The sequence below is a fragment of the Hippocampus zosterae genome, chromosome 15 (assembly GCF_025434085.1).
Source record: "Hippocampus zosterae strain Florida chromosome 15, ASM2543408v3, whole genome shotgun sequence".
Classification (NCBI taxonomy): Eukaryota; Metazoa; Chordata; class Actinopteri; order Syngnathiformes; family Syngnathidae; genus Hippocampus; species Hippocampus zosterae.
This window is the reverse complement of record NC_067465.1, coordinates 19,327,086-19,351,931: the sequence shown is the minus strand read 5'-3', so window position 1 is coordinate 19,351,931 and position 24,846 is coordinate 19,327,086.

Genomic DNA, 24,846 nt, shown 5'->3' with positions numbered 1-24,846 from the left:
GGGCAGCAGGCCTCTTGGACAGGTTGAGAGATAAAAAAATAATAATTCCCGTTCAGTCTCAATGGCAGGGTGCGGGCCGGCCCGGCGGCGATTGCGGCGGGCAGCAGGCCTCTTGGACAGGTTGAGAGATAAAAAAATAATAATTCCCATGCAGTCTCAATGGAGGGGTGCGGGCCGGGGAATAGGCCTCTTTGCCGGGGTGAATATGTTGGAACGCGGCGCGCGTAAATAGAAGCGGCTGGAGGTACCGGGGGCGAAGCCCGCCCCGGCCCGGAGGCCGAGTTAAAAAAAAAAATAATCCCCGTTCAGTCTCAATGGCGGGGTGCGGGCCGGCCCGGCGGCGAGTGCGGCGGGCAGCAGGCCTCTTGGACAGGTTGAGAGATAAAAAAATAATAATTCCCGTGCAGTCTCAATGGCGGGGTGCGGGCCGGGGAATAGGCCTCTTGGCCGGGGTGAATAGTGTTGGAACACGGCCAGCGGAAATAGTAGCGGCTGGAGGTACCGGGGGCGATGCCCGCCCCGGCCCGGCGGCCAAGTTAAAAAAATAAATAATCCCCGTTCAGTCTCAATGGCAGGGTGCGGGCCGGCCCGGCGGCGATTGCGGCGGGCAGCAGGCCTCTTGGACAGGTTGAGAGATAAAAAAATAATAATTCCCGTGCAGTCTCAATGGCGGGGTGCGGGCCGGGGAATAGGCCTCTTGGCCGGGGTGAATAGTGTTGGAACACGGCCCGCGGAAATAGTAGCGGCTGGAGGTACCGGGGGCGATGCCCGCCCCGGCCCGGCGGCCAAGTTAAAAAAATAAATAATCCCCGTTCAGTCTCAATGGCAGGGTGCGGGCCGGCCCGGCGGCGAGTGCGGCGGGCAGCAGGCCTCTTGGACAGGTTGAGAGATAAAAAAATAATAATTCCCGTTCAGTCTCAATGGCAGGGTGCGGGCCGGCCCGGCGGCGATTGCGGCGGGCAGCAGGCCTCTTGGACAGGTTGAGAGATAAAAAAATAATAATTCCCATGCAGTCTCAATGGCGGGGTGCGGGCCGGGGAATAGGCCTCTTGGCCGGGGTGAATATGTTGGAACGCGGCGCGCGTAAATAGAAGCGGCTGGAGGTACCGGGGGCGAAGCCCGCCCCGGCCGGACGCCGAGTTAAAAAAAATAATAATCCCCGTTCAGTCTCAATGGCGGGGTGCGGGCCGGCCCGGCGGCGAGTGCGGCGGGCAGCAGGCCTCTTGGACAGGTTGAGAGATAAAAAAATAATAATTCCCGTGCAGTCTCAATGGCGGGGTGCGGGCCGGGGAATAGGCCTCTTGGCCGGGGTGAATAGTGTTGGAACACGGCCCGCGGAAATAGAAGCGGCTGGAGGTACCGGGGGCGATGCCCGCCCCGGCCCGGCGGCCAAGTTAAAAAAATAAATAATCCCCGTTCAGTCTCAATGGCAGGGTGCGGGCCGGCCCGGCGGCGATTGCGGCGGGCAGCAGGCCTCTTGGACAGGTTGAGAGATAAAAAAATAATAATTCCCATGCAGTCTCAATGGCGGGGTGCGGGCCGGGGAATAGGCCTCTTGGCCGGGGTGAATAGTGTTGGAACACGGCCCGCGGAAATAGTAGCGGCTGGAGGTACCGGGGGCGATGCCCGCCCCGGCCCGGCGGCCAAGTTAAAAAAATAAATAATCCCCGTTCAGTCTCAATGGCAGGGTGCGGGCCGGCCCGGCGGCGATTGCGGCGGGCAGCAGGCCTCTTGGACAGGTTGAGAGATAAAAAAATAATAATTCCCATGCAGTCTCAATGGCGGGGTGCGGGCCGGGGAATAGGCCTCTTGGCCGGGGTGAATATGTTGGAACGCGGCGCGCGTAAATAGAAGCGGCTGGAGGTACCGGGGGCGAAGCCCGCCCCGGCCCGGAGGCCGAGTTAAAAAAAATAATAATCCCCGTTCAGTCTCAATGGCGGGGTGCGGGCCGGCCCGGCGGCGAGTGCGGCGGGCAGCAGGCCTCTTGGACAGGTTGAGAGATAAAAAAATAATAATTCCCGTGCAGTCTCAATGGCGGGGTGCGGGCCGGGGAATAGGCCTCTTGGCCGGGGTGAATAGTGTTGGAACACGGCCCGCGGAAATAGTAGCGGCTGGAGGTACCGGGGGCGATGCCCGCCCCGGCCCGGCGGCCAAGTTAAAAAAATAAATAATCCCCGTTCAGTCTCAATGGCAGGGTGCGGGCCGGCCCGGCGGCGATTGCGGCGGGCAGCAGGCCTCTTGGACAGGTTGAGAGATAAAAAAATAATAATTCCCGTGCAGTCTCAATGGCGGGGTGCGGGCCGGGGAATAGGCCTCTTGGCCGGGGTGAATAGTGTTGGAACACGGCCCGCGGAAATAGTAGCGGCTGGAGGTACCGGGGGCGATGCCCGCCCCGGCCCGGCGGCCAAGTTAAAAAAATAAATAATCCCCGTTCAGTCTCAATGGCAGGGTGCGGGCCGGCCCGGCGGCGATTGCGGCGGGCAGCAGGCCTCTTGGACAGGTTGAGAGATAAAAAAATAATAATTCCCATGCAGTCTCAATGGCGGGGTGCGGGCCGGGGAATAGGCCTCTTGGCCGGGGTGAATAGTGTTGGAACACGGCCCGCGGAAATAGTAGCGGCTGGAGGTACCGGGGGCGATGCCCGCCCCGGCCCGGCGGCCAAGTTAAAAAAATAAATAATCCCCGTTCAGTCTCAATGGCAGGGTGCGGGCCGGCCCGGCGGCGAGTGCGGCGGGCAGCAGGCCTCTTGGACAGGTTGAGAGATAAAAAAATAATAATTCCCGTTCAGTCTCAATGGCAGGGTGCGGGCCGGCCCGGCGGCGATTGCGGCGGGCAGCAGGCCTCTTGGACAGGTTGAGAGATAAAAAAATAATAATTCCCATGCAGTCTCAATGGAGGGGTGCGGGCCGGGGAATAGGCCTCTTGGCCGGGGTGAATATGTTGGAACGCGGCGCGCGTAAATAGAAGCGGCTGGAGGTACCGGGGGCGAAGCCCGCCCCGGCCCGGAGGCCGAGTTAAAAAAAAAAATAATCCCCGTTCAGTCTCAATGGCGGGGTGCGGGCCGGCCCGGCGGCGAGTGCGGCGGGCAGCAGGCCTCTTGGACAGGTTGAGAGATAAAAAAATAATAATTCCCGTGCAGTCTCAATGGCGGGGTGCGGGCCGGGGAATAGGCCTCTTGGCCGGGGTGAATAGTGTTGGAACACGGCCAGCGGAAATAGTAGCGGCTGGAGGTACCGGGGGCGATGCCCGCCCCGGCCCGGCGGCCAAGTTAAAAAAATAAATAATCCCCGTTCAGTCTCAATGGCAGGGTGCGGGCCGGCCCGGCGGCGATTGCGGCGGGCAGCAGGCCTCTTGGACAGGTTGAGAGATAAAAAAATAATAATTCCCGTGCAGTCTCAATGGCGGGGTGCGGGCCGGGGAATAGGCCTCTTGGCCGGGGTGAATAGTGTTGGAACACGGCCCGCGGAAATAGTAGCGGCTGGAGGTACCGGGGGCGATGCCCGCCCCGGCCCGGCGGCCAAGTTAAAAAAATAAATAATCCCCGTTCAGTCTCAATGGCAGGGTGCGGGCCGGCCCGGCGGCGAGTGCGGCGGGCAGCAGGCCTCTTGGACAGGTTGAGAGATAAAAAAATAATAATTCCCGTTCAGTCTCAATGGCAGGGTGCGGGCCGGCCCGGCGGCGATTGCGGCGGGCAGCAGGCCTCTTGGACAGGTTGAGAGATAAAAAAATAATAATTCCCATGCAGTCTCAATGGCGGGGTGCGGGCCGGGGAATAGGCCTCTTGGCCGGGGTGAATATGTTGGAACGCGGCGCGCGTAAATAGAAGCGGCTGGAGGTACCGGGGGCGAAGCCCGCCCCGGCCGGACGCCGAGTTAAAAAAAATAATAATCCCCGTTCAGTCTCAATGGCGGGGTGCGGGCCGGCCCGGCGGCGAGTGCGGCGGGCAGCAGGCCTCTTGGACAGGTTGAGAGATAAAAAAATAATAATTCCCGTGCAGTCTCAATGGCGGGGTGCGGGCCGGGGAATAGGCCTCTTGGCCGGGGTGAATAGTGTTGGAACACGGCCCGCGGAAATAGAAGCGGCTGGAGGTACCGGGGGCGATGCCCGCCCCGGCCCGGCGGCCAAGTTAAAAAAATAAATAATCCCCGTTCAGTCTCAATGGCAGGGTGCGGGCCGGCCCGGCGGCGATTGCGGCGGGCAGCAGGCCTCTTGGACAGGTTGAGAGATAAAAAAATAATAATTCCCATGCAGTCTCAATGGCGGGGTGCGGGCCGGGGAATAGGCCTCTTGGCCGGGGTGAATAGTGTTGGAACACGGCCCGCGGAAATAGTAGCGGCTGGAGGTACCGGGGGCGATGCCCGCCCCGGGCCGGCGGCCAAGTTAAAAAAATAAATAATCCCCATTCAGTCTCAATGGCAGGGTGCGGGCCGGCCCGGCGGCGATTGCGGCGGGCACCCGGCCTCTTGGACAGGTTGAGAGATATAAAAATAATAATTCCCGTGCAGTCTCAATGGCGGGGTGCGGGCCGGCCCGGCGGACGAGTGTGGCCGGGGAAGAGGCCTCTTGGCCGGGGTGAATATGTTGGAACGCGGCGCGCGTAAATAGAAGCGGCTGGAGGTACCGGGGGCGAAGCCCGCCCCGGCCCGGAGGCCGAGTTAAAAAAAAAAATAATCCCCGTTCAGTCTCAATGGCGGGGTGCGAGTGCGGCGGGCAGCAGGCCTCTTGGACAGGTTGAGAGATAAAAAAATAATAATTCCCGTTCAGTCTCTATGGCAGGGTGCGGGCCGGCCCGGCGGCGATTGCGGCGGGCAGCAGGCCTCTTGGACAGGTTGAGAGATAAAAAAATAATAATTCCCATGCAGTCTCAATGGCGGGGTGCGGGCCGGGGAATAGGCCTCTTGGCCGGGGTGAATATGTTGGAACGCGGCGCGCGTAAATAGAAGCGGCTGGAGGTACCGGGGGCGATGCCCGCCCCGGGCCGGCGGCCAAGTTAAAAAAATAAATAATCCCCGTTCAGTGTCAATGGCGGGGTGCGGGCCGGCCCGGCGGCGAGTGCGGCGGGCAGCAGGCCTCTTGGACAGGTTGAGAGATAAAAAAATAATAATTCCCGTGCAGTCTCAATGGCGGGGTGCGGGCCGGGGAATAGGCCTCTTGGCCGGGGTGAATAGTGTTGGAACACGGCCCGCGGAAATAGTAGCGGCTGGAGGTACCGGGGGCGATGCCCGCCCCGGCCCGGCGGCCAAGTTAAAAAAATAAATAATCCCCGTTCAGTCTCAATGGCAGGGTGCGGGCCGGCCCGGCGGCGATTGCGGCGGGCAGCAGGCCTCTTGGACAGGTTGAGAGATAAAAAAATAATAATTCCCATGCAGTCTCAATGGTGGGGTGCGGGCCGGGGAATAGGCCTCTTGGCCGGGGTGAATAGTGTTGGAACACGGCCCGCGGAAATAGTAGCGGCTGGAGGTACCGGGGGCGATGCCCGCCCCGGGCCGGCGGCCAAGTTAAAAAAATAAATAATCCCCGTTCAGTCTCAATGGCAGGGTGCGGGCCGGCCCGGCGGCGAGTGCGGCGGGCAGCAGGCCTCTTGGACAGGTTGAGAGATAAAAAAATAATAATTCCCGTTCAGTCTCAATGGCAGGGTGCGGGCCGGCCCGGCGGCGATTGCGGCGGGCAGCAGGCCTCTTGGACAGGTTGAGAGATAAAAAAATAATAATTCCCATGCAGTCTCAATGGCGGGGTGCGGGCCGGGGAATAGGCCTCTTGGCCGGGGTGAATATGTTGGAACGCGGCGCGCGTAAATAGAAGCGGCTGGAGGTACCGGGGGCGATGCCCGCCCCGGCCCGGCGGCCAAGTTAAAAAAATAAATAATCCCCGTTCAGTCTCAATGGCAGGGTGCGGGCCGGCCCGGCGGCGATTGCGGCGGGCAGCAGGCCTCTTGGACAGGTTGAGAGATAAAAAAATAATAATTCCCATGCAGTCTCAATGGCGGGGTGCGGGCCGGGGAATAGGCCTCTTGGCCGGGGTGAATAGTGTTGGAACACGGCCCGCGGAAATAGTAGCGGCTGGAGGTACCGGGGGCGATGCCCGCCCCGGCCCGGCGGCCAAGTTAAAAAAATAAATAATCCCCGTTCAGTCTCAATGGCAGGGTGCGGGCCGGCCCGGCGGCGATTGCGGCGGGCAGCAGGCCTCTTGGACAGGTTGAGAGATAAAAAAATAATAATTCCCATGCAGTCTCAATGGCGGGGTGCGGGCCGGGGAATAGGCCTCTTGGCCGGGGTGAATAGTGTTGGAACACGGCCCGCGGAAATAGTAGCGGCTGGAGGTACCGGGGGCGATGCCCGCCCCGGCCCGGCGGCCAAGTTAAAAAAATAAATAATCCCGTTCAGTCTCAATGGCAGGGTGCGGGCCGGCCCGGCGGCGATTGCGGCGGGCAGCAGGCCTCTTGGACAGGTTGAGAGATATAAAAATAATAATTCCCGTGCAGTCTCAATGGCGGGGTGCGGGCCGGCCCGGCGGACGAGTGTGGCCGGGGAAGAGGCCTCTTGGCCGGGGTGAATATGTTGGAACGCGGCGCGTGTAAATAGAAGCGGCTGGAGGTACCGGGGGCGAAGCCCGCCCCGGCCCGGAGGCCGAGTTAAAAAAAATAATAATCCCCGTTCAGTCTCAATGGCGGGGTGCGGGCCGGCCCGGCGGCGAGTGCGGCGGGCAGCAGGCCTCTTGGACAGGTTGAGAGATAAAAAAATAATAATTCCCATGCGGGGCGGCCCGGTAGTCCAGTGGTTAGCACGTCGGCTTCACAGTGCAGAGGTACCGGGTTCGATTCCAGCTCCGGCCTCCATGTGTGGAGTTTGCATGTTCTCCCCGGGCCTGCGTGGGTTTTCTCCGGGTGCTCCGGTTTCCTCCCACATTCCAAAAACATGCGTGGCAGGCTGATTGAACACTCTAAATTGTCCCTAGGTGTGGGTGTGAGTGCGAATGGTGGTTGTTCGTCTCTGTGTGCCCTGCGATTGGCTGGCAACTGATCCAGGGTGTCCCCCGCCTACTGCCCGAAGACGGCTGGGATAGGCTCCAGCACCCCCCGCGACCCTAGTGAGGATTAAGCGGCTCCGAAAATGGATGGATGGATGGATAATTCCCATGCAGTCTCAATGGCGGGGTGCGGGCCGGGGAATAGGCCTCTTGGCCGGGGTGAATAGTGTTGGAACACGGCCCGCGGAAATAGTAGCGGCTGGAGGTACCGGGGGGCGATGCCCGCCCCGGCCCGGCGGCCAAGTTAAAAAAATAAATAATCCCCGTTCAGTCTCAATGGCAGGGTGCGGGCCGGCCCGGCGGCGAGTGCGGCGGGCAGCAGGCCTCTTGGACAGGTTGAGAGATAAAAAAATAATAATTCCCGTTCAGTCTCAATGGCAGGGTGCGGGCCGGCCCGGCGGCGATTGCGGCGGGCAGCAGGCCTCTTGGACAGGTTGAGAGATAAAAAAATAATAATTCCCATGCAGTCTCAATGGCGGGGTGCGGGCCGGGGAATAGGCCTCTTGGCCGGGGTGAATATGTTGGAACGCGGCGCGCGTAAATAGAAGCGGCTGGAGGTACCGGGGGCGAAGCCCGCCCCGGCCCGGACGCCGAGTTAAAAAAAATAATAATCCCCGTTCAGTCTCAATGGCGGGGTGCGGGCCGGCCCGGCGGCGAGTGCGGCGGGCAGCAGGCCTCTTGGACAGGTTGAGAGATAAAAAAATAATAATTCCCGTGCAGTCTCAATGGCGGGGTGCGGGCCGGGGAATAGGCCTCTTGGCCGGGGTGAATAGTGTTGGAACACGGCCCGCGGAAATAGTAGCGGCTGGAGGTACCGGGGGCGATGCCCGCCCCGGCCCGGCGGCCAAGTTAAAAAAATAAATAATCCCCGTTCAGTCTCAATGGCAGGGTGCGGGCCGGCCCGGCGGCGATTGCGGCGGGCAGCAGGCCTCTTGGACAGGTTGAGAGATAAAAAAATAATAATTCCCATGCAGTCTCAATGGCGGGGTGCGGGCCGGGGAATAGGCCTCTTGGCCGGGGTGAATAGTGTTGGAACACGGCCCGCGGAAATAGTAGCGGCTGGAGGTACCGGGGGCGATGCCCGCCCCGGCCCGGCGGCCAAGTTAAAAAAATAAATAATCCCGTTCAGTCTCAATGGCAGGGTGCGGGCCGGCCCGGCGGCGATTGCGGCGGGCAGCAGGCCTCTTGGACAGGTTGAGAGATATAAAAATAATAATTCCCGTGCAGTCTCAATGGCGGGGTGCGGGCCGGCCCGGCGGACGAGTGTGGCCGGGGAAGAGGCCTCTTGGCCGGGGTGAATATGTTGGAACGCGGCGCGTGTAAATAGAAGCGGCTGGAGGTACCGGGGGCGAAGCCCGCCCCGGCCCGGAGGCCGAGTTAAAAAAAATAATAATCCCCGTTCAGTCTCAATGGCGGGGTGCGGGCCGGCCCGGCGGCGAGTGCGGCGGGCAGCAGGCCTCTTGGACAGATTGAGAGATAAAAAAATAATAATTCCCATGCAGTCTCAATGGCGGGGTGCGGGCCGGGGAATAGGCCTCTTGGCCGGGGTGAATAGTGTTGGAACACGGCCCGCGGAAATAGTAGCGGCTGGAGGTACCGGGGGCGATGCCCGCCCCGGCCCGGCGGCCAAGTTAAAAAAATAAATAATCCCCGTTCAGTCTCAATGGCAGGGTGCGGGCCGGCCCGGCGGCGAGTGCGGCGGGCAGCAGGCCTCTTGGACAGGTTGAGAGATAAAAAAATAATAATTCCCGTTCAGTCTCAATGGCAGGGTGCGGGCCGGCCCGGCGGCGATTGCGGCGGGCAGCAGGCCTCTTGGACAGGTTGAGAGATAAAAAAATAATAATTCCCATGCAGTCTCAATGGCGGGGTGCGGGCCGGGGAATAGGCCTCTTGGCCGGGGTGAATATGTTGGAACGCGGCGCGCGTAAATAGAAGCGGCTGGAGGTACCGGGGGCGAAGCCCGCCCCGGCCCGGTAATCCCCGTTCAGTCTCAATGGCGGGGTGCGGGCCGGCCCGGCGGCGAGTGCGGCGGGCAGCAGGCCTCTTGGACAGGTTGAGAGATAAAAAAATAATAATTCCCGTGCAGTCTCAATGGCGGGGTGCGGGCCGGGGAATAGGCCTCTTGGCCGGGGTGAATAGTGTTGGAACACGGCCCGCGGAAATAGTAGCGGCTGGAGGTACCGGGGGCGATGCCCGCCCCGGCCCGGCGGCCAAGTTAAAAAAATAAATAATCCCCGTTCAGTCTCAATGGCAGGGTGCGGGCCGGCCCGGCGGCGATTGCGGCGGGCAGCAGGCCTCTTGGACAGGTTGAGAGATAAAAAAATAATAATTCCCGTGCAGTCTCAATGGCGGGGTGCGGGCCGGGGAATAGGCCTCTTGGCCGGGGTGAATAGTGTTGGAACACGGCCCGCGGAAATAGTAGCGGCTGGAGGTACCGGGGGCGATGCCCGCCCCGGCCCGGCGGCCAAGTTAAAAAAATAAATAATCCCCGTTCAGTCTCAATGGCAGGGTGCGGGCCGGCCCGGCGGCGATTGCGGCGGGCAGCAGGCCTCTTGGACAGGTTGAGAGATAAAAAAATAATAATTCCCATGCAGTCTCAATGGCGGGGTGCGGGCCGGGGAATAGGCCTCTTGGCCGGGGTGAATAGTGTTGGAACACGGCCCGCGGAAATAGTAGCGGCTGGAGGTACCGGGGGCGATGCCCGCCCCGGCCCGGCGGCCAAGTTAAAAAAATAAATAATCCCGTACAGTCTCAATGGCAGGGTGCGGGCCGGCCCGGCGGCGAGTGCGGCGGGCAGCAGGCCTCTTGGACAGGTTGAGAGATAAAAAAATAATAATTCCCGTTCAGTCTCAATGGCAGGGTGCGGGCCGGCCCGGCGGCGATTGCGGCGGGCAGCAGGCCTCTTGGACAGGTTGAGAGATAAAAAAATAATAATTCCCATGCAGTCTCAATGGAGGGGTGCGGGCCGGGGAATAGGCCTCTTGGCCGGGGTGAATATGTTGGAACGCGGCGCGCGTAAATAGAAGCGGCTGGAGGTACCGGGGGCGAAGCCCGCCCCGGCCCGGAGGCCGAGTTAAAAAAAAAAAAAATCCCCGTTCAGTCTCAATGGCGGGGTGCGGGCCGGCCCGGCGGCGAGTGCGGCGGGCAGCAGGCCTCTTGGACAGGTTGGGAGATAAAAAAATAATAATTCCCGTGCAGTCTCAATGGCGGGGTGCGGGCCGGGGAATAGGCCTCTTGGCCGGGGTGAATAGTGTTGGAACACGGCCCGCGGAAATAGTAGCGGCTAGAGGTACCGGGGGCGATGCCCGCCCCGGCCCGGCGGCCAAGTTAAAAAAATAAATAATCCCCGTTCAGTCTCAATGGCAGGGTGCGGGCCGGCCCGGCGGCGATTGCGGCGGGCAGCAGGCCTCTTGGACAGGTTGAGAGATAAAAAAATAATAATTCCCGTGCAGTCTCAATGGCGGGGTGCGGGCCGGGGAATAGGCCTCTTGGCCGGGGTGAATAGTGTTGGAACACGGCCCGCGGAAATAGTAGCGGCTGGAGGTACCGGGGGCGATGCCCGCCCCGGGCCGGCGGCCAAGTTAAAAAAATAAATAATCCCCGTTCAGTCTCAATGGCAGGGTGCGGGCCGGCCCGGCGGCGAGTGCGGCGGGCAGCAGGCCTCTTGGACAGGTTGAGAGATAAAAAAATAATAATTCCCGTTCAGTCTCAATGGCAGGGTGCGGGCCGGCCCGGCGGCGATTGCGGCGGGCAGCAGGCCTCTTGGACAGGTTGAGAGATAAAAAAATAATAATTCCCATTCAGTCTCAATGGCGGGGTGCGGGCCGGGGAATAGGCCTCTTGGCCGGGGTGAATATGTTGGAACGCGGCGCGCGTAAATAGAAGCGGCTGGAGGTACCGGGGGCGAAGCCCGCCCCGGCCCGGAGGCCGAGTTAAAAAAAATAATAATCCCCGTTCAGTCTCAATGGCGGGGTGCAGGGCCGGCCCGGCGGCGAGTGCGGCGGGCAGCAGGCCTCTTGGACAGGTTGAGAGATAAAAAAATAATAATTCCCGTGCAGTCTCAATGGCGGGGTGCGGGCCGGGGAATAGGCCTCTTGGCCGGGGTGAATAGTGTTGGAACACGGCCCGCGGAAATAGTAGCGGCTGGAGGTACCGGGGGCGATGCCCGCCCCGGCCCGGCGGCCAAGTTAAAAAAATAAATAATCCCCGTTCAGTCTCAATGGCAGGGTGCGGGCCGGCCCGGCGGCGATTGCGGCGGGCAGCAGGCCTCTTGGACAGGTTGAGAGATAAAAAAATAATAATTCCCGTGCAGTCTCAATGGCGGGGTGCGGGCCGGGGAATAGGCCTCTTGGCCGGGGTGAATAGTGTTGGAACACGGCCCGCGGAAATAGTAGCGGCTGGAGGTACCGGGGGCGATGCCCGCCCCGGGCCGGCGGCCAAGTTAAAAAAATAAATAATCCCCGTTCAGTCTCAATGGCAGGGTGCGGGCCGGCCCGGCGGCGAGTGCGGCGGGCAGCAGGCCTCTTGGACAGGTTGAGAGATAAAAAAATAATAATTCCCGTTCAGTCTCAATGGCAGGGTGCGGGCCGGCCCGGCGGCGATTGCGGCGGGCAGCAGGCCTCTTGGACAGGTTGAGAGATAAAAAAATAATAATTCCCATGCAGTCTCAATGGCGGGGTGCGGGCCGGGGAATAGGCCTCTTGGCCGGGGTGAATATGTTGGAACGCGGCGCGCGTAAATAGAAGCGGCTGGAGGTACCGGGGGCGAAGCCCGCCCCGGCCCGGACGCCGAGTTAAAAAAAATAATAATCCCCGTTCAGTCTCAATGGCGGGGTGCGGGCCGGCCCGGCGGCGAGTGCGGCGGGCAGCAGGCCTCTTGGACAGGTTGAGAGATAAAAAAATAATAATTCCCGTGCAGTCTCAATGGCGGGGTGCTGGCCGGGGAATAGGCCTCTTGGCCGGGGTGAATAGTGTTGGAACACGGCCCGCGGAAATAGTAGCGGCTGGAGGTACCGGGGGCGATGCCCGCCCCGGCCCGGCGGCCAAGTTAAAAAAATAAATAATCCCCGTTCAGTCTCAATGGCAGGGTGCGGGCCGGCCCGGCGGCGAGTGCGGCGGGCAGCAGGCCTCTTGGACAGGTTGAGAGATAAAAAAATAATAATTCCCGTTCAGTCTCAATGGCAGGGTGCGGGCCGGCCCGGCGGCGATTGCGGCGGGCAGCAGGCCTCTTGGACAGGTTGAGAGATAAAAAAATAATAATTCCCATGCAGTCTCAATGGCGGGGTGCGGGCCGGGGAATAGGCCTCTTGGCCGGGGTGAATATGTTGGAACGCGGCGCGCGTAAATAGAAGCGGCTGGAGGTACCGGGGGCGAAGCCCGCCCCGGCCCGGAGGCCGAGTTAAAAAAAATAATAATCCCCGTTCAGTCTCAATGGCGGGGTGCGGGCCGGCCCGGCGGCGAGTGCGGCGGGCAGCAGGCCTCTTGGACAGGTTGAGAGATAAAAAAATAATAATTCCCGTGCAGTCTCAATGGCGGGGTGCGGGCCGGGGAATAGGCCTCTTGGCCGGGGTGAATAGTGTTGGAAGACGGCCCGCGGAAATAGTAGCGGCTGGAGGTACCGGGGGCGATGCCCGCCCCGGCCCGGCGGCCAAGTTAAAAAAATAAATAATCCCCGTTCAGTCTCAATGGCAGGGTGCGGGCCGGCCCGGCGGCGATTGCGGCGGGCAGCAGGCCTCTTGGACAGGTTGAGAGATAAAAAAATAATAATTCCCATGCAGTCTCAATGGCGGGGTGCGGGCCGGGGAATAGGCCTCTTGGCCGGGGTGAATAGTGTTGGAACACGGCCCGCGGAAATAGTAGCGGCTGGAGGTACCGGGGGCGATGCCCGCCCCGGCCCGGCGGCCAAGTTAAAAAAATAAATAATCCCCGTACAGTCTCAATGGCAGGGTGCGGGCCGGCCCGGCGGCGAGTGCGGCGGGCAGCAGGCCTCTTGGACAGGTTGAGAGATAAAAAAATAATAATTCCCGTTCAGTCTCAATGGCAGGGTGCGGGCCGGCCCGGCGGCGATTGCGGCGGGCAGCAGGCCTCTTGGACAGGTTGAGAGATAAAAAAATAATAATTCCCATGCAGTCTCAATGGAGGGGTGCGGGCCGGGGAATAGGCCTCTTGGCCGGGGTGAATATGTTGGAACGCGGCGCGCGTAAATAGAAGCGGCTGGAGGTACCGGGGGCGAAGCCCGCCCCGGCCCGGAGGCCGAGTTAAAAAAAAAAAAATCCCCGTTCAGTCTCAATGGCGGGGTGCGGGCCGGCCCGGCGGCGAGTGCGGCGGGCAGCAGGCCTCTTGGACAGGTTGGGAGATAAAAAAATAATAATTCCCGTGCAGTCTCAATGGCGGGGTGCGGGCCGGGGAATAGGCCTCTTGGCCGGGGTGAATAGTGTTGGAACACGGCCCGCGGAAATAGTAGCGGCTGGAGGTACCGGGGGCGATGCCCGCCCCGGCCCGGCGGCCAAGTTAAAAAAATAAATAATCCCCGTTCAGTCTCAATGGCAGGGTGCGGGCCGGCCCGGCGGCGATTGCGGCGGGCAGCAGGCCTCTTGGACAGGTTGAGAGATAAAAAAATAATAATTCCCGTGCAGTCTCAATGGCGGGGTGCGGGCCGGGGAATAGGCCTCTTGGCCGGGGTGAATAGTGTTGGAACACGGCCCGCGGAAATAGTAGCGGCTGGAGGTACCGGGGGCGATGCCCGCCCCGGGCCGGCGGCCAAGTTAAAAAAATAAATAATCCCCGTTCAGTCTCAATGGCAGGGTGCGGGCCGGCCCGGCGGCGAGTGCGGCGGGCAGCAGGCCTCTTGGACAGGTTGAGAGATAAAAAAAATAATAATTCCCGTTCAGTCTCAATGGCAGGGTGCGGGCCGGCCCGGCGGCGATTGCGGCGGGCAGCAGGCCTCTTGGACAGGTTGAGAGATAAAAAAATAATAATTCCCATTCAGTCTCAATGGCGGGGTGCGGGCCGGGGAATAGGCCTCTTGGCCGGGGTGAATATGTTGGAACGCGGCGCGCGTAAATAGAAGCGGCTGGAGGTACCGGGGGCGAAGCCCGCCCCGGCCCGGAGGCCGAGTTAAAAAAAATAATAATCCCCGTTCAGTCTCAATGGCGGGGTGCGGGGCCGGCCCGGCGGCGAGTGCGGCGGGCAGCAGGCCTCTTGGACAGGTTGAGAGATAAAAAAATAATAATTCCCGTGCAGTCTCAATGGCGGGGTGCGGGCCGGGGAATAGGCCTCTTGGCCGGGGTGAATAGTGTTGGAACACGGCCCGCGGAAATAGTAGCGGCTGGAGGTACCGGGGGCGATGCCCGCCCCGGCCCGGCGGCCAAGTTAAAAAAATAAATAATCCCCGTTCAGTCTCAATGGCAGGGTGCGGGCCGGCCCGGCGGCGATTGCGGCGGGCAGCAGGCCTCTTGGACAGGTTGAGAGATAAAAAAATAATAATTCCCGTGCAGTCTCAATGGCGGGGTGCGGGCCGGGGAATAGGCCTCTTGGCCGGGGTGAATAGTGTTGGAACACGGCCCGCGGAAATAGTAGCGGCTGGAGGTACCGGGGGCGATGCCCGCCCCGGGCCGGCGGCCAAGTTAAAAAAATAAATAATCCCCGTTCAGTCTCAATGGCAGGGTGCGGGCCGGCCCGGCGGCGAGTGCGGCGGGCAGCAGGCCTCTTGGACAGGTTGAGAGATAAAAAAATAATAATTCCCGTTCAGTCTCAATGGCAGGGTGCGGGCCGGCCCGGCGGCGATTGCGGCGGGCAGCAGGCCTCTTGGACAGGTTGAGAGATAAAAAAATAATAATTCCCATGCAGTCTCAATGGCGGGGTGCGGGCCGGGGAATAGGCCTCTTGGCCGGGGTGAATATGTTGGAACGCGGCGCGCGTAAATAGAAGCGGCTGGAGGTACCGGGGGCGAAGCCCGCCCCGGCCCGGACGCCGAGTTAAAAAAAATAATAATCCCCGTTCAGTCTCAATGGCGGGGTGCGGGCCGGCCCGGCGGCGAGTGCGGCGGGCAGCAGGCCTCTTGGACAGGTTGAGAGATAAAAAAATAATAATTCCCGTGCAGTCTCAATGGCGGGGTGCTGGCCGGGGAATAGGCCTCTTGGCCGGGGTGAATAGTGTTGGAACACGGCCCGCGGAAATAGTAGCGGCTGGAGGTACCGGGGGCGATGCCCGCCCCGGCCCGGCGGCCAAGTTAAAAAAATAAATAATCCCCGTTCAGTCTCAATGGCAGGGTGCGGGCCGGCCCGGCGGCGATTGCGGCGGGCAGCAGGCCTCTTGGACAGGTTGAGAGATAAAAAAATAATAATTCCCATGCAGTCTCAATGGCGGGGTGCGGGCCGGGGAATAGGCCTCTTGGCCGGGGTGAATAGTGTTGGAACACGGCCCGCGGAAATAGTAGCGGCTGGAGGTACCGGGGGCGATGCCCGCCCCGGGCCGGCGGCCAAGTTAAAAAAATAAATAATCCCCGTTCAGTCTCAATGGCAGGGTGCGGGCCGGCCCGGCGGCGATTGCGGCGGGCAGCAGGCCTCTTGGACAGGTTGAGAGATAAAAAAATAATAATTCCCGTGCAGTCTCAATGGCGGGGTGCGGGCCGGGGAATAGGCCTCTTGGCCGGGGTGAATAGTGTTGGAACACGGCCCGCGGAAATAGTAGCGGCTGGAGGTACCGGGGGCGATGCCCGCCCCGGGCCGGCGGCCAAGTTAAAAAAATAAATAATCCCCGTTCAGTCTCAATGGCAGGGTGCGGGCCGGCCCGGCGGCGATTGCGGCGGGCAGCAGGCCTCTTGGACAGGTTGAGAGATAAAAAAAATAATAATTCCCATGCAGTCTCAATGGCGGGGTGCGGGCCGGGGAATAGGCCTCTTGGCCGGGGTGAATAGTGTTGGAACACGGCCCGCGGAAATAGTAGCGGCTGGAGGTACCGGGGGCGATGCCCGCCCCGGCCCGGCGGCCAAGTCAAAAAAATAAATAATCCCCGTTCAGTCTCAATGGCAGGGTGCGGGCCGGCCCGGCGGCGAGTGCGGCGGGCAGCAGGCCTCTTGGACAGGTTGAGAGATAAAAAAATAATAATTCCCGTTCAGTCTCAATGGCAGGGTGCGGGCCGGCCCGGCGGCGATTGCGGCGGGCAGCAGGCCTCTTGGACAGGTTGAGAGATAAAAAAATAATAATTCCCATGCAGTCTCAATGGCGGGGTGCGGGCCGGGGAATAGGCCTCTTGGCCGGGGTGAATATGTTGGAACGCGGCGCGCGTAAATAGAAGCGGCTGGAGGTACCGGGGGCGAAGCCCGCCCCGGCCCGGACGCCGAGTTAAAAAAAATAATAATCCCCGTTCAGTCTCAATGGCGGGGTGCGGGCCGGCCCGGCGGCGAGTGCGGCGGGCAGCAGGCCTCTTGGACAGGTTGAGAGATAAAAAAATAATAATTCCCGTTCAGTCTCAATGGCAGGGTGCGGGCCGGCCCGGCGGCGATTGCGGCGGGCAGCAGGCCTCTTGGACAGGTTGAGAGATAAAAAAATAATAATTCCCATGCAGTCTCAATGGCGGGGTGCGGGCCGGGGAATAGGCCTCTTGGCCGGGGTGAATATGTTGGAACGCGGCGCGCGTAAATAGAAGCGGCTGGAGGTACCGGGGGCGAAGCCCGCCCCGGCCCGGACGCCGAGTTAAAAAAAATAATAATCCCCGTTCAGTCTCAATGGCGGGGTGCGGGCCGGCCCGGCGGCGAGTGCGGCGGGCAGCAGGCCTCTTGGACAGGTTGAGAGATAAAAAAATAATAATTCCCGTGCAGTCTCAATGGCGGGGTGCTGGCCGGGGAATAGGCCTCTTGGCCGGGGTGAATAGTGTTGGAACACGGCCCGCGGAAATAGTAGCGGCTGGAGGTACCGGGGGCGATGCCCGCCCCGGCCCGGCGGCCAAGTTAAAAAAATAAATAATCCCCGTTCAGTCTCAATGGCAGGGTGCGGGCCGGCCCGGCGGCGAGTGCGGCGGGCAGCAGGCCTCTTGGACAGGTTGAGAGATAAAAAAATAATAATTCCCGTTCAGTCTCAATGGCAGGGTGCGGGCCGGCCCGGCGGCGATTGCGGCGGGCAGCAGGCCTCTTGGACAGGTTGAGAGATAAAAAAATAATAATTCCCATGCAGTCTCAATGGCGGGGTGCGGGCCGGGGAATAGGCCTCTTGGCCGGGGTGAATATGTTGGAACGCGGCGCGCGTAAATAGAAGCGGCTGGAGGTACCGGGGGCGAAGCCCGCCCCGGCCCGGAGGCCGAGTTAAAAAAAATAATAATCCCCGTTCAGTCTCAATGGCGGGGTGCGGGCCGGCCCGGCGGCGAGTGCGGCGGGCAGCAGGCCTCTTGGACAGGTTGAGAGATAAAAAAATAATAATTCCCGTGCAGTCTCAATGGCGGGGTGCGGGCCGGGGAATAGGCCTCTTGGCCGGGGTGAATAGTGTTGGAACACGGCCCGCGGAAATAGTAGCGGCTGGAGGTACCGGGGGCGATGCCCGCCCCGGCCCGGCGGCCAAGTTAAAAAAATAAATAATCCCCGTTCAGTCTCAATGGCAGGGTGCGGGCCGGCCCGGCGGCGATTGCGGCGGGCAGCAGGCCTCTTGGACAGGTTGAGAGATAAAAAAATAATAATTCCCATGCAGTCTCAATGGCGGGGTGCGGGCCGGGGAATAGGCCTCTTGGCCGGGGTGAATAGTGTTGGAACACGGCCCGCGGAAATAGTAGCGGCTGGAGGTACCGGGGGCGATGCCCGCCCCGGCCCGGCGGCCAAGTTAAAAAAATAAATAATCCCCGTACAGTCTCAATGGCAGGGTGCGGGCCGGCCCGGCGGCGAGTGCGGCGGGCAGCAGGCCTCTTGGACAGGTTGAGAGATAAAAAAATAATAATTCCCGTTCAGTCTCAATGGCAGGGTGCGGGCCGGCCCGGCGGCGATTGCGGCGGGCAGCAGGCCTCTTGGACAGGTTGAGAGATAAAAAAATAATAATTCCCATGCAGTCTCAATGGAGGGGTGCGGGCCGGGGAATAGGCCTCTTGGCCGGGGTGAATATGTTGGAACGCGGCGCGCGTAAATAGAAGCGGCTGGAGGTACCGGGGGCGAAGCCCGCCCCGGCCCGGAGGCCGAGTTAAAAAAAAAAAAATCCCCGTTCAGTCTCAATGGCGGGGTGCGGGCCGGCCCGGCGGCGAGTGCGGCGGGCAGCAGGCCTCTTGGACAGGTTGGGAGATAAAAAAATAATAATTCCCGTGCAGTCTCAATGGCGGGGTGCGGGCCGGGGAATAGGCCTCTTGGCCGGGGTGAATAGTGTTGGAACACGGCCCGCGGAAATAGTAGCGGCTGGAGGTACCGGGGGCGATGCCCGCCCCGGCCCGGCGGCCAAGTTAAAAAAATAAATAATCCCCGTTCAGTCTCAATGGCAGGGTGCGGGCCGGCCCGGCGGCGATTGCGGCGGGCAGCAGGCCTCTTGGACAGGTTGAGAGATAAAAAAATAATAATTCCCGTGCAGTCTCAATGGCGGGGTGCGGGCCGGGGAATAGGCCTCTTGGCCGGGGTGAATAGTGTTGGAACACGGCCCGCGGAAATAGTAGCGGCTGGAGGTACCGGGGGCGATGCCCGCCCCGGGCCGGCGGCCAAGTTAAAAAAATAAATAATCCCCGTTCAGTCTCAATGGCAGGGTGCGGGCCGGCCCGGCGGCGAGTGCGGCGGGCAGCAGGCCTCTTGGACAGGTTGAGAGATAAAAAAAATAATAATTCCCGTTCAGTCTCAATGGCAGGGTGCGGGCCGGCCCGGCGGCGATTGCGGCGGGCAGCAGGCCTCTTGGACAGGTTGAGAGATAAAAAAATAATAATTCCCATTCAGTCTCAATGGCGGGGTGCGGGCCGGGGAATAGGCCTCTTGGCCGGGGTGAATATGTTGGAACGCGGCGCGCGTAAATAGAAGCGGCTGGAGGTACCGGGGGCGAAGCCCGCCCCGGCCCGGAGGCCGAGTTAAAAAAAATAATAATCCCCGTTCAGTCTCAATGGCGGGGTGCGGGGCCGGCCCGGCGGCGAGTGCGGCGGGCAGCAGGCCTCTTGGACAGGTTGAGAGATAAAAAAATAATAATTCCCGTGCAGTCTCAATGGCGGGGTGCGGGCCGGGGAATAGGCCTCTTGGCCGGGGTGAATAGTGTTGGAACACGGCCCGCGGAAATAGTAGCGGCTGGAGGTACCGGGGGCGATGCCCGCCCCGGCCCGGCGGCCAAGTTAAAAAAATAAATAATCCCCGTTCAGTCTCAATGGCAGGGTGCGGGCCGGCCCGGCGGCGATTGCGGCGGGCAGCAGGCCTCTTGGACAGGTTGAGAGATAAAAAAATAATAATTCCCGTGCAGTCTCAATGGCGGGGTGCGGGCCGGGGAATAGGCCTCTTGGCCGGGGTGAATAGTGTTGGAACACGGCCCGCGGAAATAGTAGCGGCTGGAGGTACCGGGGGCGATGCCCGCCCCGGGCCGGCGGCCAAGTTAAAAAAATAAATAATCCCCGTTCAGTCTCAATGGCAGGGTGCGGGCCGGCCCGGCGGCGAGTGCGGCGGGCAGCAGGCCTCTTGGACAGGTTGAGAGATAAAAAAATAATAATTCCCGTTCAGTCTCAATGGCAGGGTGCGGGCCGGCCCGGCGGCGATTGCGGCGGGCAGCAGGCCTCTTGGACAGGTTGAGAGATAAAAAAATAATAATTCCCATGCAGTCTCAATGGCGGGGTGCGGGCCGGGGAATAGGCCTCTTGGCCGGGGTGAATATGTTGGAACGCGGCGCGCGTAAATAGAAGCGGCTGGAGGTACCGGGGGCGAAGCCCGCCCCGGCCCGGACGCCGAGTTAAAAAAAATAATAATCCCCGTTCAGTCTCAATGGCGGGGTGCGGGCCGGCCCGGCGGCGAGTGCGGCGGGCAGCAGGCCTCTTGGACAGGTTGAGAGATAAAAAAATAATAATTCCCGTGCAGTCTCAATGGCGGGGTGCTGGCCGGGGAATAGGCCTCTTGGCCGGGGTGAATAGTGTTGGAACACGGCCCGCGGAAATAGTAGCGGCTGGAGGTACCGGGGGCGATGCCCGCCCCGGCCCGGCGGCCAAGTTAAAAAAATAAATAATCCCCGTTCAGTCTCAATGGCAGGGTGCGGGCCGGCCCGGCGGCGATTGCGGCGGGCAGCAGGCCTCTTGGACAGGTTGAGAGATAAAAAAATAATAATTCCCATGCAGTCTCAATGGCGGGGTGCGGGCCGGGGAATAGGCCTCTTGGCCGGGGTGAATAGTGTTGGAACACGGCCCGCGGAAATAGTAGCGGCTGGAGGTACCGGGGGCGATGCCCGCCCCGGGCCGGCGGCCAAGTTAAAAAAATAAATAATCCCCGTTCAGTCTCAATGGCAGGGTGCGGGCCGGCCCGGCGGCGATTGCGGCGGGCAGCAGGCCTCTTGGACAGGTTGAGAGATAAAAAAATAATAATTCCCGTGCAGTCTCAATGGCGGGGTGCGGGCCGGGGAATAGGCCTCTTGGCCGGGGTGAATAGTGTTGGAACACGGCCCGCGGAAATAGTAGCGGCTGGAGGTACCGGGGGCGATGCCCGCCCCGGGCCGGCGGCCAAGTTAAAAAAATAAATAATCCCCGTTCAGTCTCAATGGCAGGGTGCGGGCCGGCCCGGCGGCGATTGCGGCGGGCAGCAGGCCTCTTGGACAGGTTGAGAGATAAAAAAAATAATAATTCCCATGCAGTCTCAATGGCGGGGTGCGGGCCGGGGAATAGGCCTCTTGGCCGGGGTGAATAGTGTTGGAACACGGCCCGCGGAAATAGTAGCGGCTGGAGGTACCGGGGGCGATGCCCGCCCCGGCCCGGCGGCCAAGTCAAAAAAATAAATAATCCCCGTTCAGTCTCAATGGCAGGGTGCGGGCCGGCCCGGCGGCGAGTGCGGCGGGCAGCAGGCCTCTTGGACAGGTTGAGAGATAAAAAAATAATAATTCCCGTTCAGTCTCAATGGCAGGGTGCGGGCCGGCCCGGCGGCGATTGCGGCGGGCAGCAGGCCTCTTGGACAGGTTGAGAGATAAAAAAATAATAATTCCCATGCAGTCTCAATGGCGGGGTGCGGGCCGGGGAATAGGCCTCTTGGCCGGGGTGAATATGTTGGAACGCGGCGCGCGTAAATAGAAGCGGCTGGAGGTACCGGGGGCGAAGCCCGCCCCGGCCCGGACGCCGAGTTAAAAAAAATAATAATCCCCGTTCAGTCTCAATGGCGGGGTGCGGGCCGGCCCGGCGGCGAGTGCGGCGGGCAGCAGGCCTCTTGGACAGGTTGAGAGATAAAAAAATAATAATTCCCGTTCAGTCTCAATGGCAGGGTGCGGGCCGGCCCGGCGGCGATTGCGGCGGGCAGCAGGCCTCTTGGACAGGTTGAGAGATAAAAAAAATAATAATTCCCATGCAGTCTCAATGGCGGGGTGCGGGCCGGGGAATAGGCCTCTTGGCCGGGGTGAATATGTTGGAACGCGGCGCGCGTAAATAGAAGCGGCTGGAGGTACCGGGGGCGAAGCCCGCCCCGGCCCGGACGCCGAGTTAAAAAAAATAATAATCCCCGTTCAGTCTCAATGGCGGGGTGCGGGCCGGCCCGGCGGCGAGTGCGGCGGGCAGCAGGCCTCTTGGACAGGTTGAGAGATAAAAAAATAATAATTCCCGTGCAGTCTCAATGGCGGGGTGCGGGCCGGGGAATAGGCCTCTTGGCCGGGGTGAATAGTGTTGGAACACGGCCCGCGGAAATAGTAGCGGCTGGAGGTACCGGGGGCGATGCCCGCCCCGGGCCGGCGGCCAAGTTAAAAAAATAAATAATCCCCGTTCAGTCTCAATGGCAGGGTGCGGGCCGGCCCGGCGGCGATTGCGGCGGGCAGCAGGCCTCTTGGACAGGTTGAGAGATAAAAAAATAATAATTCCCGTGCAGTCTCAATGGCGGGGTGCGGGCCGGGGAATAGGCCTCTTGGCCGGGTTGAATAGTGTTGGAACACGGCCCGCGGAAATAGTAGCGGCTGGAGGTACCGGGGGCGATGCCCGCCCCGGCCCGGCGGCCAAGTTAAAAAAATAAATAATCCCCGTTCAGTCTCAATGGCAGGGTGCGGGCCGGCCCGGCGGCGATTGCGGCGGGCAGCAGGCCTCTTGGACAGGTTGAGAGATAAAAAAATAATAATTCCCATGCAGTCTCAATGGCGGGGTGCGGGCCGGGGAATAGGCCTCTTGGCCGGGGTGAATAGTGTTGGAACACGGCCCGCGGAAATAGTAGCGGCTGGAGGTACCGGGGGCGATGCCCGCCCCGGCCCGGCGGCCAAGTTAAAAAAATAAATAATCCCCGTTCAGTCTCAATGGCAGGGTGCGGGCCGGCCCGGCGGCGAGTGCGGCGGGCAGCAGGCCTCTTGGACAGGTTGAGAGATAAAAAAATAATAATTCCCGTTCAGTCTCAATGGCAGGGTGCGGGCCGGCCCGGTGGCGATTGCGGCGGGCAGCAGGCCACTTGGACAGGTTGAGAGATAAAAAAATAATAATTCCCATGCAGTCTCAATGGCGGGGTGCGGGCCGGGGAATAGGCCTCTTGGCCGGGGTGAATATGTTGGAACGCGGCGCGCGTAAATAGAAGCGGCTGGAGGTACCGGGGGCGAAGCCCGCCCCGGCCCGGAGGCCGAGTTAAAAAAAATAATAATCCCCGTTCAGTCTCAATGGCGGGGTGCGGGCCGGCCCGGCGGCGAGTGCGGCGGGCAGCAGGCCTCTTGGACAGGTTGAGAGATAAAAAAATAATAATTCCCGTGCAGTCTCAATGGCGGGGTGCGGGCCGGGGAATAGGCCTCTTGGCCGGGGTGAATAGTGTTTGAACACGGCCCGCGGAAATAGTAGCGGCTGGAGGTACCGGGGGCGATGCCCGCCCCGGCCCGGCGGCCAAGTTAAAAAAATAAATAATCCCCGTTCAGTCTCAATGGCAGGGTGCGGGCCGGCCCGGCGGCGATTGCGGCGGGCAGCAGGCCTCTTGGACAGGTTGAGAGATAAAAAAATAATAATTCCCGTGCAGTCTCAATGGCGGGGTGCGGGCCGGGGAATAGGCCTCTTGGCCGGGGTGAATAGTGTTGGAACACGGCCCGCGGAAATAGTAGCGGCTGGAGGTACCGGGGGCGATGCCCGCCCCGGGCCGGCGGCCAAGTTAAAAAAATAAATAATCCCCGTTCAGTCTCAATGGCAGGGTGCGGGCCGGCCCGGCGGCGAGTGCGGTGGGCAGCAGGCCTCTTGGACAGGTTGAGAGATAAAAAAATAATAATTCCCGTTCAGTCTCAATGGCAGGGTGCGGGCCGGCCCGGCGGCGAGTGCGGCGGGCAGCAGGCCTCTTGGACAGGTTGAGAGATAAAAAAATAATAATTCCCGTGCAGTCTCAATGGCGGGGTGCGGGCCGGGGAATAGGCCTCTTGGCCGGGGTGAATAGTGTTGGAACACGGCCAGCGGAAATAGTAGCGGCTGGAGGTACCGGGGCGATGCCCGCCCCGGCCCGGCGGCCAAGTTAAAAAAATAAATAATCCCCGTTCAGTCTCAATGGCAGGGTGCGGGCCGGCCCGGCGGCGATTGCGGCGGGCAGCAGGCCTCTTGGACAGGTTGAGAGATAAAAAAATAATAATTCCCGTGCAGTCTCAATGGCGGGGTGCGGGCCGGGGAATAGGCCTCTTGGCCGGGGTGAATAGTGTTGGAACACGGCCCGCGGAAATAGTAGCGGCTGGAGGTACCGGGGGCGATGCCCGCCCCGGCCCGGCGGCCAAGTTAAAAAAATAAATAATCCCCGTTCAGTCTCAATGGCAGGGTGCGGGCCGGCCCGGCGGCGAGTGCGGCGGGCAGCAGGCCTCTTGGACAGGTTGAGAGATAAAAAAATAATAATTCCCGTTCAGTCTCAATGGCAGGGTGCGGGCCGGCCCGGCGGCGATTGCGGCGGGCAGCAGGCCTCTTGGACAGGTTGAGAGATAAAAAAATAATAATTCCCATGCAGTCTCAATGGCGGGGTGCGGGCCGGGGAATAGGCCTCTTGGCCGGGGTGAATATGTTGGAACGCGGCGCGCGTAAATAGAAGCGGCTGGAGGTGCCGGGGGCGAAGCCCGCCCCGGCCCGGAGGCCGAGTTAAAAAAAATAATAATCCCCGTTCAGTCTCAATGGCGGGGTGCGGGCCGGCCCGGCGGCGAGTGCGGCGGGCAGCAGGCCTCTTGGACAGGTTGAGAGATAAAAAAATAATAATTCCCGTGCAGTCTCAATGGCGGGGTGCGGGCCGGGGAATAGGCCTCTTGGCCGGGGTGAATAGTGTTGGAACACGGCCCGCGGAAATAGTAGCGGCTGGAGGTACCGGGGGCGATGCCCGCCCCGGGCCGGCGGCCAAGTTAAAAAAATAAATAATCCCCGTTCAGTCTCAATGGCAGGGTGCGGGCCGGCCCGGCGGCGAGTGCGGCGGGCAGCAGGCCTCTTGGACAGGTTGAGAGATAAAAAAATAATAATTCCCGTTCAGTCTCAATGGCAGGGTGCGGGCCGGCCCGGCGGCGATTGCGGCGGGCAGCAGGCCTCTTGGACAGGTTGAGAGATAAAAAAATAATAATTCCCATGCAGTCTCAATGGCGGGGTGCGGGCCGGGGAATAGGCCTCTTGGCCGGGGTGAATATGTTGGAACGCGGCGCGCGTAAATAGAAGCGGCTGGAGGTACCGGGGGCGAAGCCCGCCCCGGCCCGGACGCCGAGTTAAAAAAAATAATAATCCCCGTTCAGTCTCAATGGCGGGG